The sequence below is a fragment of the Salmo trutta genome, chromosome 7 (assembly GCF_901001165.1).
Source record: "Salmo trutta chromosome 7, fSalTru1.1, whole genome shotgun sequence".
Taxonomy (NCBI): domain Eukaryota; kingdom Metazoa; phylum Chordata; class Actinopteri; order Salmoniformes; family Salmonidae; genus Salmo; species Salmo trutta.
The window spans coordinates 34,507,489-34,514,978 of NC_042963.1; the positions used below are offsets into that span (position 1 = coordinate 34,507,489).

Below are 7,490 nucleotides of genomic sequence, written 5' to 3' on the forward strand. Positions count from 1 at the left end.
GAACGTTTCCGACACCTTATAGAAGTCCAAAAATAAATCAGGCTGTTCTGGAGGCAAAGGGGGTCCGACCCAGTACTACACTGAACAAAAATATAAATGCATTTCTCTCAAAGTTTTTTCACAAATTTGTTTATATCCCTGTTAGTGAGCATTTCTCCATTGTCAAGATAATCCATCCACCTGACAGGTGTGGCATATCAAGAAGCTGATTGAACAGCATGATCATTACATATGTGCCCCTTGTCCTGGGGACAATAACAAGCTACTCTAAAATGTGCAGTTTTGTCGCACAACATAATGCCACAGATGTGTTAAGTTTTGAGGGAGCGTGCAATTGGCAGAGAATTGAATGTTAATTTCTCTACCATAAGCCGCATGAAACGTAGTTTTAGAGAATTTGACAGTACTTCCAACCGGCCTCACAACCACAGACCACGTGTATGGCGTCATGTGGGCGAGTTGTTTGCTGATGTCAACGTTGTGAACAGAGTGCCCTGTGGTGCTGGGGTTATGGTATGTGCAGGCATAAGATGCGGACAACAAACACAATTGTATTTTATCGATGGCAATTTGAATGCACAGAAATACCGTGACGAGATCCTGAGACCCATTGTGAGCCCAATTTATTTTTTAAGGTGTCGGTTACTAGCAGATGCATACAGTGGGGGGGAAAAGTATTTGATCCCCTGCTGATTTTGTACGTTTGCCCACTTACAAAGAAATGATCAGTCTATAATTTTAATGGTAGGTTTATTTGAACAGTGAGAGACAGAATAACAACAAAAAAATCCAGAAAAACGCATGTCAAAAATGTTATAAAAGGATTTGCATTTTAATGAGGGAAATAAGTATTTGACCCCTCTGCAAAACATGACTTAGTACTTGGTGGCAAAACCCTTGTTGGAAATCACAGAGGTCAGATGTTTCTTGTAGTTGGCCACCAGGTTTGCACACATCTCAGGAGGGATTTTGTCCCACTCCTTTTGCAGATATTCTCCAAGTCATTAAGGTTTTGAGGCTGACGTTTGGCAACTCGAACCTTAGGCTCCCTCCACAGATTTTCTATGGTATTAAGGTCTGGAGACTGGCTAGGCCGCTTCAGGACCTTAATGTGCTTCATCTTGAGCCACTCCTTTGTGGCCTTGGCCGTGTGTTTTGGGTCATTGTCATGCTGGAATACCCATCCACGACCCATTTTCAATGCCCTGGCTGAGGGAAGGAGGTTCTCACCCAAGATTTGACAGTACATGGCCACGTCAAATGATGCTGTGAAGTTGTCCTGTCCCCTTAGCAGAAAAACACCCCCAAAGCATAATGTTTCCACCTCCGTGTTTGACGGTGGAGATGGTGTTGTTGGGGTCATAGGCAGCATTCCTCCTCCAAACACGGCGAGTTGAGTTGATGCCAAAGAGCTCCAATTTGGTCTCATCTGACCACAACACTTTCACCAGTTGTCCTCTGAATCATTCAGATGTTCATTGGCAAACTTCAGACGGGCATGTATATGTATTCTTGAGCAGGGGGACCTTGCGGGAGCTGCAGGATTTAAGTCCTTCACGGCGTAGTGTGTTACCAATTGTTTTCTTGGTGACTATGGTCCCAGCTGCCTTGAGATCATTGACAAGATCCTCCCGTGTACTTCTGGGCTGATTCCTCACCGTTCTCATGATCATTGCAACTCCACGAGGTGAGATCTTGCATGGAGCCCCAGGCCGAGGGATATTGACAGTTCTTTTGTGTGTTTTCCATTTGCGAATGATCGCACCAAATGTTGTCACCTTCTCACCAAGCTGCTTGGCGATGGTCTTGTAGCCCAGTCCAGCCTTGTGTAGGTCTACAATCTAGTCCCTGACATCCTTGGAGAGCTCTTTGGTCTTGGCTATGGTGGAGAGTTTGGAATCTGATTGATTGATTGCTTCTGTGGACAGGTGTCTTTTTTACAGGTAACAAGCTGCGGTTAGGAGCACTCCCTTTAAGTGTGTGCTCCTAATCTCAGCTCGTTACCTGTATAAAAGACACCTGGGAGCCAGAAATCTTTCTGATTGAGAGGGGGTCAAATACTTATTTCCCTCATTAAAATGCAAATCAATTTATAACATTTTTGACATGCGTTTTTCTGGATATTTTTGTTATTCTGTCTCTCACTGTTCAAATAAACCTACCATTAAAGTTATAGACTGATCCTTTCTTTATCAGTGGGCAAACGTACAAAATCAGCAGGGGATCAAATACTTTTTCCCCCCACTGTATCCGTTTTCCCAATCATGTGAAATCCATAGATTAGCGCCTAATTTATTTATTTCAATTGACTGATTTCCTCATGAACTGTAACTCAGTAAAATCTTTGAAATTGTTGCATTTATATTTTTGTTCAGTATAGATGGGTGTACCTAATAAACATAAAAAAGTGATACATGGCATCGAATTGAATACCTGTATTCCCACCAAAATCCATGAACTCCATTCATTGAACTCCATGCCAGTTTTTATTTTTTTATTTCACCTTTATTTAACCAGGTAGGCTAGTTGAGAACAAGTTCTCATTTACAACTGCAACCTGGCCAAGATAAAGCAAAGCAGTTCGACACATACAACAACACAGAGTTACACATGGAATAAACAAACATACTGTCAATAATACAGTAGGAAAATGTTTTATGTGCTATAAATCACTCAATATCTGATAAATTATATAAGTTATAAAAGGTTGGAGTATCTTCATCCATTGTCCAACTTGCATTTATTAGAATTGTTTTTAATAACTTTTAACAATTTGGATGACCATTGCTAGTTTAATGAATTTTACATTTATGATATTCATACATTTTATAAAGGCTGCTTTATCGGGCTGTTTTTAATGGTTACGGCAACACTTCCAATACACTGTGAGTGACAGAAAGCACATTAAATACATTATACACATAATGTGGCTCATACAATCTGTTACCAAAATGTCTCCCTTGGTGCGGGAGAGAAGTAGAGAACACAGAGGGTGATATTATACAGTACACATACAGTACATGTGATCTAGCACCAGCTGCTATGAAGTCTATGCTATGCTGGCGTGTCCACTCACACGATAGCTGAACATGCACATTTAATGCTCTACTCAAGTGCTTCTTCATGCCATATACTCACCACTTCCCATGCTCTAGTCCAGGCCCCTGCTCGTACCTCTAGCCACAGTGACTTGCCATGGTATTTGAACATGGAAAATAAAATGCAAACATGACAGAGTGCAGCACTAGGACCATACAATCACGTTTTTTATTCAATTAGCAGACACTCTTATCCAGAGAAATTAGGGTTAAGTGCTTTGCTCAAGGACACATCAACAGATTCTTCACCTAGTTGGCTCGGAGATTCGAACCTGCGACCTTTCGGGTACTGGCCCAACACTCTTAACCGTTAGGCTACCGACCGCCCTGATAGTATATTTAGCAGAGTAGATAGTGATGAAAAGTCAAATGTCTATTCAGTTTGCCTTTCTGTAATGAAGCTTGTTAGTGATATCACTACTACAGTAAGTGATATCATAAACAGTGAGCTGACCCCGACTCTGGACTCTATTCATGTTACACAGTCCTCATCTCTGAACCCACGTCAGATGACCCAGTCCCACCCTTCTCCCTCTCTCTGTGTATATCTGTGAGAATAAACATGATGGCTGTCTGACGGAGTCCCATGAACCGCCACAATGCTGAAACAAACTCTGCTTAGCTGCTCCACAGCTCTGTAAATATTTGTCCTTGCTGCCACATAAAGAGATTCCTCTTCCCTTTACATACTGTATCTGCACCTCTATATTTATCAACTTTCCACCCTTCAATAGTTGTCTAATGACTTTGCCTAAATCGGCATTTCTCTACATTCCTGTTTTAACTCTCACCTCTATGGGTTGAGGGAGTAGCTGAGGCACATATGTTTGTCAGAGCTACTTGAAAGGACTAGACAGTTCTGATATTAAGATGAATTATGTGGAATTGGATTATGGTGACAAGATCAGGGCACGTCTGGCTTGGCTGGAGATAGATAAGTCCCGGAATCCCTGCAGTTCCCATAGTCTGGAGCGAGACAGGGAGACAGAGAGAGGGAGGGGGGGAGAGAGAAGTGAGGGAAAGAAAGCAGAGAGAGGGGGACAGTTCACTGACCTGGTATGACATGGGAAGCCCTCTCTCACACACACTGAGCTGTTGCAGGGTCACACTGATATGAGCATGCAGCAGAAGTGGAATACTAAATGCTGATGTCGTGTCATCAGTCTCATGGAAACGTCCATTTCCTATCATGGATTATCACACTGGAAGGCCTTCTAGTTCAGGAGCAGTTCAATCACATCCAGTTAGTCACTAATCTTTTGAAATGTCCCATTTGTGGCCTGTAGCCACTCACATACAGAACAGTCACACAGGCACTACCTCTCTTTCACGCACACGCACAATCTCACCACCAAAAGCTAACCTTAAGGACAGTAATCTCACAAACAGTAGAACATTAACAGATTTTGATGGGTTTGCAGGGTGTCTACCTGATGAGGGCATTATATTTGCTCACAGATACCATACCACTCAACATGGGTCTTCTCTCACTGAATCTGTTTAGACTGGTTCAGCAAGAGGTAAAGCAAACTTTTGCCTTTTGGATATGGAAACTGACCTTAACCAGACAGAACAATATGTATATCATATGTATCTAGGCAGGACATGGGTTGGAAGTCATGGCATTGAATAGCACCCTGTTCTTATCACTAGAAAGTGAGGAACCCCTGTCCAAAAACAACCCTAGCCCCTAACCATTTGTGTAGGTCAGAAAAGATTGGATAGGTATAAGCAATATGCTGGTAGCTCCACTTTTGCCATATGCTTACACCTACCCAATAATTTCAGATGTACGGTACACATGTGCCTGGGTCTAAGAGGAGGGGGGCCAGAGGCTGTTTATGGCCGGAGCCTGAATGCTATGGATATAGCCCTGCTGCCTGCCTGTTGATAGGATGGTGCCGTGAGGATCTGCACGTTCACAGTCTGACATACACCACTTACTTATCTATCTACTGGGTGTCACTCTGAGTAATCCATGAGGCAATAAACTAAACACTGAAACCACACAATGGAAAGAAATATACTTGATGCCACATGATTTCAATAGAAAGTTAACTTTTTTTTCTTAGTGTGACTTGACAATGTTACCCTGTCATTGGTTTGGAACAGAGTATATATACATTGATACAAGTTATGGACTATATTTGTGCTAATTAATTAAATACACACAAAAGTAAAGCAAGGCAATGGCAGAGAAACACTCACCAGCAGCAGCCTAGAGTCCCAGTAGATGGCATGCCAGGCCTATAGGACGGCAGCTCCATAGTAGGTCTAATGTAAAGGCCTCTGACTGTATAGCCTGGAGATAGTGTACTACATACAGTAGTACTCAGAAAGGCCACAGGGAGGGCAGTAATGCAAATAATTATTCCCACATAACAGGTGTCAGATAGCACGAGATGTTGCATTTGTAAAGTGTGTGTGGACAAGGCCTTTCCCGCGGCGGCAGTGGAGAAGTCTCCCCAAAACCAGGTTAGCCGCTGTCACACGCACAGTGGAATTGGGATAGGCGCAATGTACGTTAGTCAGTGGCTAACCTGATTTCAGATTCATAAAATAAATCCTACCAAATGATAACTGAGGGGAAAACAAATATGGTATGTATTATACAGTAACAACACAATAATATCATAACAACAATAATAATAATAATCATCATCATCTTATTTGATATCAACATGGCATGCAAATATAGGCTAAACTTCATTGTGGCTATAGGAATTGTTTGACAGCGCAAGATGCCTAAATAGTGTGCATCCAAATACTGAAAATAACTTTGGGATTCGAAACTATGTGCAATCTCAGTTGGCTTGGCTGGCTCCTCCTTGACATATTCGTCTACATTTTCGATACATTTCGGTTGTAAAATACTTAGCATGGTTCTCATTTAATCCTATCAGTCAAATTACAATATGATCAACACAACGGAAGTAATTTTACAACATAGGCCTAACACATCATCAAATTCAACGTTGCATCGAGCTATTTCAAAAACATTTGGAAAATATACTCAGGAAATGATTACAACATTTCACCAGATAAAGATACAGAAGTCTACTCACCAGTCTCCCACAGTTTCCCTTTGAATAGATCATGAATAAGAGAAAATAACTCCAATAGCTCTGACGAGTGCCACACGTTCATACATTCAAACACTCTAACTGTTTTCTCAAAAATATGTCAAATATTTAATTAAAGGTAGGTGCATTTAAAGAATAGCAATTTAGGCCACACTAACCCAGAAGTTCAGTTCACTTGCGCTACCCCAAAACTACCCATTCCCCTGCATCTCTGCAACCTGACCTGTATATGCAAAGCATACAGATATTAGCGTCTTGTAAAGCCTGTGGACACTATTCCTACTGTACAGCCCGCCCAATAAAGACAACCATCGAATTACAGCGTCCAATTGGTGTACTTAACACCACCAATGGGTTTAGTGGATTTCCTTGAGTTATAGTTGGGGTGCGGCGCGTTCATTTCTGCACGTCTCAGGCTATATTAGGAATAAACCATTTTCGCGTCATCAATTTCCTGCCATCGGCAATATTAATCAGAAAGGCGGTTACGACAAGATTCCCCCCGTCTAAATCGGGCAAACTGTAATGCAACATTGGTCATTGGAGTCAAGGGGCGTGCATTTAACCCGTTTTGAGAAAAAGCGCTCTACCCGTACTACTGAAAGTGGTTGAACTCTGCTCGCTTGTGTACAGTGTTGCCATGAGGCGAGTGTGGTTGTGCACGTACCAAGGATGCTGCTTCATTACAGTAGTGGAAATCAGAGCGAGAGAGCGCGAATGGCACAGACTGTATGATCTGGACTAATGGGGTAGTGCAATCATACAGTATTCAAGGCGCATTACCGATCATCTTTAATTATTTAGATGTCCTGCAAGATGCAAACTGCAATGTTGGATACAATTGCCTAACACTCAAGATCCTTATTTTATACACCTTCAACACATGTTAAACAAATACAAAACCATTTTGCTGAGAAATAATCTATAATTAAACTGCCTTCGAGTGCGAACGTCGTCCTATTCCTGTTGACAATTCTTCATAACCATTTCCCCCCCCAATTTTAGATAGCATATTCCCACGTTTCCTCTAACTACTGAAAGGTGGTATGTTCATGTTCAACAACATTACCAAGTAACATTTTTGAACCGGAACAGGTCGATCAACAGTTTAGCAAAGCAATAGAATCGTGTCTGGTCAGAAAATGCCAGACCATACCATTTATTTGATTGGATACAATCGGATACAGTGGGGACAAATTCTACCACGATACAAAACAACAATAAAGCATACATTTCTTACATTATATTATGTAACAGGTCCGCCCAGGTACTGTATGTCATTTCAATATCAACCAGCAGAGAGCAAGAA

General features: G+C 41.7%; 1 long non-coding RNA gene across 1 annotated transcript; it reads right to left on the reverse strand.

Annotated features, from left to right (window-relative positions):
* Positions 1-2,364: 2,364 nt before the first annotated feature.
* LOC115197301 (uncharacterized) lies at positions 2,365-6,551 on the reverse strand. The gene is made up of 2 exons (XR_003878989.1): positions 5,307-6,551; positions 2,365-4,064 (listed from the first exon to the last, which is right to left on the reverse strand). It is a non-coding gene; the product is annotated as an uncharacterized LOC115197301 (long non-coding RNA).
* Positions 6,552-7,490: the final 939 nt, after the last annotated feature.